Genomic DNA, 12,446 nt, shown 5'->3' on the forward strand with positions numbered 1-12,446 from the left:
TAAATAAATGAGTCTTTAGTCTAGACTTAAACTGAGTGAGTGTGTCTGCATCCTGAACAGTGTTAGGGAGACTATTCCATAATTTAGGAGCCAAATATTAAAAGGATCTACCTCCTTTTGTGGATTTTGATATTCTTGGAATTATTAACAAGCCAGAATTTTATGATCATAATGAATGTGACAGAATATAGCGTGTCAGAAGGTCACTTAAGTACTGTGGAGCTAGACCATTCAAAGATTTGTATGTAGTTAACAGAAATTTAATAGGTAGTCAATGTAACGACGATAAAATTGGACTAATATGATCATATTTCTTGGTTGTAGTCAGCACTCTGGCAGCTGCATTTTGAACCAATTGAAGTATATTTATTGAACTTGCTGGACATCCTCCCAGAAATGCATTACAATAATCTAGTCTTGAGGTCATGAAAGCATGAATTAGTTTTTTTGGCATCAGCAACACAGAGCATGTGTCATAACTTAGCAATATTTCTGAGGTGGAAGAATGCTGTTCTACAAACATTGGACATTTGATTTTCAAAGGACAGATTGGTATTAAATATAACACTTAAGTTCTTCGCTGTAGAAGATCACATAACAGTACATCCATCGAGAATCAAATGATATTTTAGTGGCTTATTTTTACAGGTTTTTGTCCAATAATTACTACCTCTGTTTTGTCGGAATTGAGTAGAAGGACATTTCTGGCCATCCAATCTTTGATTTCATTGATACACTCTGCTAATTTGGAGAATTGTGAATTTTCGTTGGGTTTAGAAGAAATATAAAGTTGGGTATCATCGGCATAACAGTGGAAACTTATTCCAGGATTCCTGATAATATCTCCTAGGGGAAGCATGTATAAGGAGAAAAGCAGAGGCCCTAAAACTGATCCCTGTGGCGCTCCATACTTAACTTTTGTTTGATTTGACAATTCCTCATTTACACATACAAAGTGGTAGCGGTCTGCTAAATAGTCCCTAAACCATGCTCATGCAAGTCCACTAATGCCAACATAATTCTCAAGCCTATTCAAAAGGATGTCATGATCTATTGTGTCAAAGGCAGCACTAAGATCTAAAAGCACTAGAAGAGAAGTATCAAGTGATCAGATGATAAGAGCAAGTAATTTGTAACTCTGATAAGTGCAGTCTCTGAACTGTGATGGGGCCTAAATCCTTACTAAAATTGTTCATATATACCATTTCTCTGTAGAAATGAACATAGTTGGGAGGACACTACCTTTTCTAGTATTTTCTACATAAATGGTAGATTTGAAATTGGTTTGTAATTAGCCAGTTCTCCAGGAATAAGCTGCTTCTTAGTAAGTGGTTTGATAACTCCCATTTTAAACTTTCTTGGGACATGTCCCAAGGATAGCGAGGAGTTAATAATATTAAGAAGAGGTTCTGAGATTACAGGGAATACCTCTTTTAAGAGCTTAGTTGGTATTGGATCTAACATACATGTTGTGGCTTTTGATTTTTTGATAAGTTTTGTTAGCTCTTCATGAACTATGACAGCGAAGGATTGAAGTTGCTTGTGAGGAAAATTATGAGACACTGTTTTCTGAGGTGCTGTGACAGTTGATTGCATAGTTCCAATTTTAGAGCATCTGCAGAAGAATTACAGCACTCAATAATCAACCCCATAACCTCAGGAAACATGCTTCACATTTACATTCCACATTTAATGCAATCATATAGTTTTACTGCCAAGGGCATTTCAATTTTGCCTTAAAGTCAATACCAGTGAACTGGCTTTTTTATTCTACATATAAATAAATTCCTGCACGTCCAATGCCAATGAGATACTTTATTGAATTATGTACATAAAAGACAAGTCACATGAACTGCTGCTATCAGAGTCACTAAAGAAACCAATTTCAAGTCTTTGACAGATGCCATTAATTTGGAATAGAATAAAATAGGAATAGGAATATAGGGGGTGAATGGTGAACCCATTCAGAATAACTAGAAATTTGCTCTAGGGTAATTTCTCAAAGCTTTTCATATAGATTGAGTTACAGAACATGAATATAGATGGTGTAGAAATTAATTCATGTTTTGTCTCTTTACATGTTTTTCATGTATTATTGTTGTATATGTATATGTCATAATTTGTTTTATGTAATAAATGGCACTTATATAAAGAAGTATATTGTACTTGCACAAAAAGCTTTAGGGTAAGACTTTCTATACTAAATCTCATATTTATAATACATTGGAAAGGCATTATAAATGCATTATTCTGCATCATAATATCTCATCATAATACACCTTATAATAAGTTATAAGCATTATAACACAAAAAACATAAAACTTTAACGCTGCAGAAGTTTATATATAAAAGTGCTGTCATGCAAAAGCAGCATAGTGTAAACAGTCAAAAGGCTTTATGACGTGATCATATTATAAGTGGTCTTTGCCTGCTTTAAGTAAAGTTACAAAAGCAATATCTTCTTATAAAAAGCCATAACATAAACTTGTAACATACATTACAAGTCAAACTTATTTAATGGAAGTTATGTATAACATAAGTCTCCAAATAACACGCACAAACATAAAAGTTTATTGAATAAATTCCAGTATTTCTTTTATTATTCTTAGGTGTGTTTACACCCAAGATGATTGGCTACATGTATGATCGACATACATATTTAGAGTTTCTGATATATTTTAACCTTGTAGCTTTACAAGTATTTTTCGAAATATATCAACATTTACATTGAATGTGTGTTATTTTGTCTTTTGTGCATTTGTGTATATAACTTCCAGCATGACTTATAAAGTTGTATAGCACTTAAAAATATCTTATGGATGTTTATCAGAAGACATTGCTTTTTTCACTTTACTTAAAGCATACCTATTATATATATCACAAATATACACTACAAACATTATACATTATAAATTCTGCAGATAAAATTTAATGTTGCCTGTGTTACTTTAACTATGAATAGGTCATTATTATAAAGTATTACAACTGTGGTTACAATTATTTATGAGAAGTTATAACATATTATAAGGTGTATTATGAGACATTATTAATGCATAATAATACCTGTACAATGCATTATAAATATGGGCTTCATAGAAAGTGTTACCAGCTTTAGTACGAGCAGCTCAGTCATGACAACTTTTGGAAAGATTTAGCATGTTAACGTGGGTATGAGATATTTATAGGATTTGGTCTTGGTGGAATAGATATGCTAAGCTGCAGCTGCTGCAGAGCAAGTACGAAGACTTGCTACTGCTAGAAAATACACTGACAGACTGAGTTAGCATGTGGACAAGCTGCTGCAGATCTAGACATGTGAAGCTGGGGAGGTGGAGGGTTTCAGAGAAAACTCTTGCAGCGCACTGCAGTGAAACTGGCTTTTCTGCAAAATGGAGCAATTTAAATGTTAGGCATAAGAGATAACTTAAGTTGATTGGCTAACTGATTACAAGTCAAAAGACCTTACAGCTTACATCATTCAAGCTAATTGGATAACAGATAACAAGTTCAAAGAACCTATTAGCTTGTGCCATGTGTTTCATGCCTGAGCTAAGTCATATATAACTGACGTCCAACCCAAGAATATGTTGCTTTATGATGCCAAAAAATTACTTCAATAATGCATTTAACTTTTAATGTTGTGAATAAATAAAGGTAACTATTTATTCATTTAATAGAAATGCATTGTTTGACATTGTCAGAGATGACAGAGGTTGAATTATGGGAAGAAATGAACATCCATTTAGCACTTTTTTCTGCACTTGCCTTTGAAGAAACATCATAAAGATTTCTTCTCTTGAATTGATAAAACCCGTTTTAAAATGGTGTGTTTGAACTTACAGGTCATTAAATGAGTAAGTAATCAATGTGACCAGTGCTGAGTTGTGCAAAGAGAGTGGGCGGTTTAATTAAAGACAGGCAGTGAGGTAGACAAGCATCCACTCGTCTCAGCAATCACAGCAAGATAAGAACACAGCACTGAGAGACATCTATTAACACATCAATAATAATCCAACTGATTCAAGCACTCGTTTATTTTACTGTTTTAATCTACAGTTTATAATTAGAGCACCTAATTATGGGAAATTTGTCCTTTTATTTCACGTTCTTTAAGAAAATTCAGACAGTTGAAGAAAAATGATTTAACGACAGCTTGATGGGGTTTGTTTTCTGAAATGAGAAGGAAGCAAGAAGATAGAGTTCACTATTATCGTTGCCAGATATTTTTCATTGTTTATTGGCTGTCTAGCTTCTGCTTGACACAATTCAACATAATTAGGCTCCTGTCTACAAGAGCTTTTTGTTAAGAGGAAAAATTACCAACTCACAACTACAACTCCTGTGCTTATAACTAGGTGAACTCATGTTATGTATAAAAGGCCAAAAAAGGACTGCAGACCCCAAAAGAACCTGGCAAATACAGTGGTGACTACCAAGATAACTGTGCAAATATATATATATATATATATATATATATATATATATACAGTATATATGTATATACAGTAGTACGCCATATGCCACCTATCTTTCTTAGGATTTTGCATATGCCCACCTGAAATAAGTGATGATAAATATGGCCACCAGAACAATGAGTAGGTTTTTGACCTGGAACTTTTTAAATTTACTAACGCGATACTGCAGCGCCGTTAAGCATGGGCGCCTGCAGGATTAATCTGAGGGTATGCGCAGTAATCTTTCGTAGAGGTCTGCACGGGCCTTAAAATGAAACCTGACCCTTACCCGAGACCGTGTGGCCCGACCCTACCCGGCCCGAACGATAAGTTACTGTCAGATTTTAAGCCCGAACCCGAAATCGCTTACTATCTAATTTCTTCTCCTAGCAAGTACTGTTGCAATAGGCTGTATTTTTTGTAAGAATATAGGCAACATTCATAACAGTACTTAAACAGTAAATATACACAGTTTTAACAAGGCATGGCAGCCCCTTAGTACACTAGAGCAGAAGGGGGAAAAAGCATTGCCTTACCGTTTATTTGCTGAAACTTCACTTGGTGCAGAACAATCTGATATAATATGAAACACTGCAACAGTCCGCTCTATGCATTCTGAACTTGTTCAGAACATTGAATCTTTGTGACAACAATCTAGGCGCAGCGCAAATAATGAAACAGAGTGCAGGTGTCTTTCTTTTTAAATTGACATGTGCCGGTCCTGCGCGTGACACTGAAGAAAAAGCGAGACGCGGTGCTAATGTCAAAGACATTCGTCCAGCATGTGTTTAAACAATGGGAAAACAGAACAGGTGCTAACACGTTCAGTGTGAATGGCCCCTAACTCGTCTGTTCACACGTGTCTGTGAGTGAGAGCGCGTGGGCGAAACAAGACTGGTAGGCCTGTTTATTTTTTCATTCATACAAACCCAAACCCCAAGTCCTACTTGAAAAACTGACCCGAACCTGACCCGAAACCCGTCGGGTTGCAGGCCTCTAAAACAACAACACCAAAGTGTTCAATTATGGTGACTTTGAGATAAGCATTTGCTTTATTTTCTCGAGTATGAGTAGCATTCATGTAACTATTGGCTTAAGCATTTCTTCCAGTAACCATTCAGACAGAGGCATTTTCGCGCTAAAAAAGCAAAATGCACAACAACGAATAGAGCCGAACGCAGGTGTCTCGAGATGCGTGTTTATCAGTTGAAGAAGTTTTTTTAACTTGACACAGCATCTAAAAATGCAGCACCCCTGTGAGAGATGCTAAAAACACAGTGAAACATGACGCAGTTGTCAAAAGACATCCATCTAGCGAATGTTTACATGGAAAACGATTGAAAAACAGTGCGAGCAGACGCAATGACATGTTCAGTTTGAACAGCCCCTTGTTCACATGACACAGCACTAGTTGAAGTTTCTCAAAGTTACCTCTCAAAAAGACAGACTTTTGTTTCAGTTGACTGTAGGTGAATTTACACTGTATCCAGTGCTGTGTTCATAAATATCCCGATACTGTTTTACTGTGTGAGAAACCACTCCAAATGATGCAGTGAGAGAGCGCTCTGAACAAGCCCGTTTGGCCAATTCACTGAAAAGAACCGACTCAAAAGAATTACTCATTTGCAAATTGGGCATTGTTAGTTCTTTTAAACAACCAACAGAAATTTGATTGGTGAAATTTTCTTTTCAGGTCAGTCGGAGTGCTCATGGTACGCACAGTGCGTACAGCCGTACAGCTGCAGGCACCACTACCGTGGTGTACAGAGATTCTCTCTAAATGCACACAGAGCATCATTAAGCTGCGTTCACACTGCCAGTGATTAGGTCGGTAGTGGTGTGTATGGAGAGTCTAAACAGCACTGTTTCTTTACAATTAATATTATTATTAAAATATTAGTAAGGTTATTAATATGGTATGTTAATTCACTATATCTGATAATTTATTTGGTTTCGTTTGCTGTCATACATGTAACACATTTTCAAAACAAATTATTTAATAGTTAATTTTACAGGCTATTTGATGATTTAAACCTACTTGGATCTCAGATACACCTTTCCATGCATCATTTTTCTTAAATATGTCCCTGTACGTGGGCAGAGACATATCATATACTGGTAAATTTCTAACATAAGGATTAGCCTTTCCTCCATCTTTCCATCACTGCAGGAGCTGAGAGAGAGAAGGATCACGTGAGCTCTACCGTCTTCTCTAGTATTGGCTGTCGCATCGCTGGACACACCCACATCCGGTCGCCAACGGTCGGCGTCGCTCATGTCGCTGGAAGTCACCAGCTATCATTGAAAATGAATGAGATGAGGTCGTTTTGTCGCTGCGTGTCGCTGGCAGTGTGAACGCAGCTTTAGGCGGGAGCGCAACCGATGGCACAGGCAAAACCGACAGTCCGACTAAGCCGATCCACCAATCAGAACGTTCATTTCAGACGCGATTGGATATTTGCTAACCAATCATATTTCCCGTTTCAGTAAGGGGCGGTATATTTCCAGTGTCTAATGCTGATGACAAGCATCCCTGGAGTAACCATAATTTAAGCTGTAAATGTATTTTCCTGCTAAACGTATATATATATATATATATATATATATATATATATATATATATATATATACATACATTTAAATTTAACTTATGCAATTAAACTTTGTGAAAATACTGCATGTTATTGCACCCATGCTAGTTTTTGTTGCTCTTTGCAGATGCTAGACAATTGAGTCCTGTACTTCTACTTTATCAAAATGTTTTTTTTTTGCGTGCCTTTAACTGCTGTCGGTGGTGCCTTTTTCTCGTGATATAAAATCATATAAATGTATATTTCTAAGTAGGAAAACAATTTAACTATACACAGAAAAGCAAATAACATAGTACACATATAAAACAAATAACCATTCATTCTTATGTAGGCTATATATGGTAATACAAGATAACGTGTTAACGTGAACATTACTACACTCATATGAGCTATACAATGCTTAACAGTTTATTGCATATGATCTATGTATTAGTTTATTAATTAGAGTAATTATAAAGTATTAACAATTTTCGTAGTAGCCTAATGAAAGCAACATTAATGAGAACTTTTTTCTTTTCTTTTTTCTTTTTTTTTTCCCCTTTTCTCCCCAATTTGGAATGCCCAATTCCCACTACTTTCTAGGTCCTCGTGGTGGCGCAATTACTCACCTCAGTCCGGGTGGTGGAGGACAAGTCTCAGTTGCCTCCGCTTCTGAGACAGTCAATCCACGCATCTTATCACGTGGCTCGTTGTGCATGACACCACAGAAACTCCGCATGTGGAGGCTCATGCTACCCTCCGCGATCCACGCACAACTTACCACATGCCCCATTGAGAGCGAGAACCCCTAATCGCGACCACAAGGAGGTTACCCCATGTGACTCTACCCTCCCTAGCAACCGGACCAATTTGGTTGCTTAGGAGACCTGGTTGGAGTCATTCAACACACCCTGGATTCGAACTTACGACTCCAGGGGTGGTAGTTAGCATCAATACTCGCTGAGCTATGCAGGCCCCCAATTAATGAGATCTATTAATTTAAATACATATTTAACATCAAGTTACCATGGTTCTTAGTAGTGTATACTGTACACCATGCCAGCAAGAATCTTACCCTGATATACATTTTGTAAGTTCATGTGGGACTTTGATTACAACAGCCAATATTTTTTTTATTTTTATGGAAAAAATATATTTCTTACACATTTTACATGTGTACTGTCTATAAATGTAAATATATATACATTTTAGGGACTATGTGCATGTGGGGTGGGGGGGGCACCTCTTCAGACACTACTACAGTACTGTGTGCATATATATATATATATATATATATATATATATATATATATATATATATATATATATATATATATATATACAGTATATGAATGCAAAAGATCTTAAAACAGTCACAGTATAATCATAATCCTGGTACAAACCATTTAAACTGAACTGCGTTAGTTGTGCTGAAAGTACACATGGGCATCTTTGAATGAAAAGTGTTGCGTTGTCATGGGTCAGAGTGAATGTTTTAGTTGCTTCAGGGTTCGTCTTTGCTTTAGAAGTGCACTTAGTCTGATGATAGCACCACAGGCCGTTGTAGGGCTTGTTTTTATTTAGTTATTTATTTTTTCCTCTGAACATCTAAAGCATTACAACAAATTGCTCAGAATCTCTTTCAGTTCCTCCACCACCATTATTTGAGGCTTTAAAACAAGATGTAGCATTTCCAGGTCAGTGGTTGTAGGTTAGAATGTTTTGCTTTTGAAGTCTTTTGCTCCACAGAAGCAAATTACACGACTGTTATATGATGTTTCATATAGGTCATGCTGATAGCTCTCACATTGTGTCATGCATTTCTTGTGATAAGGCTACCAATTCACCAGTCAAGAGGATATTCTGTAGTCAGGCCAAAATTGAACTTTTGCAGCTGATAATACCATTCTTACAGTAAAGCACAGGTGGAATCAATCTACAATTCCAGAGACAATGGAGAACTCTGACATTTCCCAACAGAACAATGCTTTAAACATACAACAAACAAACAAACAAACAAACAAACAAACAAACAAACAAACAAACAAACACATTCAACAAGTCTTTCTGTTCACTGCTAGTGTATGATTGACTAAAAGCATTCTCTACAAGCACTTCCTCATTTTCAGGTGGACTTTTATGAAGCAACTGTTCTTCTAACAATTATCTTTTTCAGTTCTCATTTCTCAACACATTATAGTAATGTTCCCGTTGTTAATGGCTTATTAAGGCATTCATTAATGACTAATAAGGCATTTACAAAGGCATTATAAATGTGTTACAACAACATGCATGACTTGAATGCAATACTTGCCAAATAGTGAGCCATTTTAGCTCAGATGTTATTAATGTGTAATAACACTTATTCAACATTAATAACCTATGAAGATGTACCTTATTGTAAAATGAACACGAATTAAGCATTTATTAAGGAGTTTCCATCATTAGAAATCTATATAAATAAAGTTAAATATGGTTTAATGGTCATCAGGCATTATTATATAATATATGCTGTGAATGAGCACGAAGACCTGCAAAATGTTTTTGCAGAGGACTTTAGGTAACTAGGACTTAAAACCATTTTATTTTTTTACATCAATGTGACAAGGAAGGTGACAACACAAGTGAATCAAGACATTACAGTCATGAATAGAAACACAAAGCAGACTGTAGAAAAATGACATAATCCCTCCTTTCAATCTCAGTATAATAGTCGATTTTTGCTGCATTTTGACATAAATCGTGAGTTATGGGATTTTATGTTTTTGGTTTATATAAGTACGAATACGTGTATTTATTAAGTACTTCCATATTTATGTAAAAATGCTCAATTTGGTAAATATTGCATGAAAGTCACCATTTATTCATGTTGTTAGAACTGCATACCAATGATTTATATTGCATTTGTAAATGCCTCATTAGTCATTAATTAACCCCTTTATAAACCCTTAACACAGGGACAAATGTAAGTTGCTGTTTTACTATTGTGACACTCCTCAGTTTTAATGTATTAGTTTTTTATTGTCTAAAACAAATGATAATTTTCAGAACTCCCCTGAAAGATGTATTTCACACATTGTTATATTGATTTGTGATTTTATGTGGTATTTCACACATTTAGAAGGCCACCTGTTCAGTGTATACATCTAAATCTAAGTTCTCTATCAGTCATTGTGATGTGAATGTTAAAGTTTAGGCATGTCAGTTGTGCTATAGAGAGTTAATTGGAAATTCATCTGACAGCATCACCCTGTATAAGATTTTTGCAACAAAAGATGAACAAATGAGCCTTTCATGTTCGTTGGTTTATGGATTGTTACTCTGCTATAATTCATTTCATATATACAGTGTAACCTTGAATGCGTTGTATTTAGCACATATTAAAGATTTCTGAACAAAATTGAAGGAATTTATTATAGTAAGTGGTGCTAAACTCAAAATACCACATGAATTAAGATACTGCTAAGCAGTTTCCTCTCATTCATCTTCAGTCAGCTGTATCTGTCCACAGAACAGTTTGTGCTGCATTACTGCAAGTGCAGAATACAGCAACACCTTTAGTAAGTCAGCTTTGTCTCACAACAAAAATAACTGCCTTTTGGTGGGCCACATGTATTCAGATAGAAGACAAAGGCAGGCCTAACACAGTTGTAAAACCTAACTCAGGCCCACATACCAAGTCATAAATCTTACTGATAAAAACCGTGCCAAAATCAAACAAAGGGAGTCCAAAACAGACTACAAATCCCATGAAGCCTTGCTCACTAAAGGATCGAACTCCTATTGGATGAGGCACACGACAGAACGCACCTCAACCATGACATCATCAGGAGTAGAAATACCTCTGAAATACTTCCGGGATTTTCTCGCCATGTGTAGACGCAGTTCATCGCTGCTCTCAAGTGTAGCCTCTTGGCACAAGGAAGTAACATCCGACTTGAAACTGTGGCCATACAATCTCCATCTCGCTGGATGAGTTGAGATTACTCTGTGTTCCACCGAACACTCTAACGGATCCGAAGGAGACCGCCGAGCAATCCTAATCTTCATCCATTTGCCTGCAGAAGTGAAGAGATAAAAGATTTATCTTCCATCTTCAATCAAGTCAACGTCGCTGATTTCTCCGCCAGCCCGCCGAGAATCAGCAGCTGTACTGCCAGCCGACAGAGCGAGAAAACGGCCTCCCGTCATCACCCGAGCCTTGAGGAACCGAGTCTGAGTGAAAGGACGGATGAACACATTCTACGTCCTCATATGATTCAAGTAAGAGGTTCAGTTTGGGCAGAGATAGAATATTATAGTGTGTTATTCTTGTGTATCAAGGTTATTGCTTGTACAGTTTACGGACAGCCATATCCGCTCATTATTAATACTCAGGGTATTAATTATCATGAATTTGATTTGTTGTATTGTGGTCCAACCACATTGGACTGTTGTGCATTTCCACCATCGCGGGTGAGACCGGCACACTGAGTTTATCCATTGAAGAATCGAAGACCGCGGGACGGTTTACGAGCCGTCCACCGTGTCTCTGAGTGATAAACTAACAGCTGCTTTCTCTCCCACGATCGCGAAATTGGCTTTGGGGCCGTCACTTTATTCTCTCTCTCTCTCTCATACTAACCACACACACACATGCGCGACCCCTCACAAACATTCTCGCACACATTTTTGGCTAGTAGATAGCTTAGTGATAAAGCTCAGCTTTGTTCCTAAGCTATCATACAAGCGGGTAGACGCCATTGACTGGTTTCTCTCCGCCCACATTCACGGCCATATTCTCTGGCCGGAAGTCTCACGTGACATGCTCTCCACGAGAGTAACGTCCGCCATTTTGTGCGCATCCCTCCTTACACACACACACACACTGTCACACACACACTTTATGTGTTATAGGATTATTTTGGTTTCCAAATCTAATCATATCACTGTTTAGTTTGTAGTTGTAAGTCGGAAGTTTATTGACTGCATTGTATTAATTATTAATTGATATTACTGCATAAATAAACTTTGTTATATTCGGATTCAAGCCTTCATTCATTGTTTTTTTCCCAAAAATCAATATTCTTCGGATGTCAATTTTCCTAAGAAAACAATTTAATATTGAGACTGTTTTACTATCTGGTTATTAGTCCCTGATTCCAGGGTGGTTCCCCGGCAATAGTAATCCTTATCAATATTTGATTAATTTTTGATAATTGATAATTATCTTTGATGTTTGTTGAATTTGAATGATCAATAAGCTAGTGTTAATGTTAATTAATGTTAATGATTGGAGAGTATCTTTGATAATTGTTGATTTAAAGGATTAAAAAAGCTAACATTGATTCTCATCAATGTTCTATTGATTTTAATAATGAATGATTATCTTTGATAATTATTAATTATTGCTAATAACCAAACCCACTCCTAAACGTAGCAC

The sequence above is a fragment of the Myxocyprinus asiaticus genome, chromosome 11, assembly GCF_019703515.2.
Source record: "Myxocyprinus asiaticus isolate MX2 ecotype Aquarium Trade chromosome 11, UBuf_Myxa_2, whole genome shotgun sequence".
Taxonomy (NCBI): Eukaryota; Metazoa; Chordata; class Actinopteri; order Cypriniformes; family Catostomidae; genus Myxocyprinus; species Myxocyprinus asiaticus.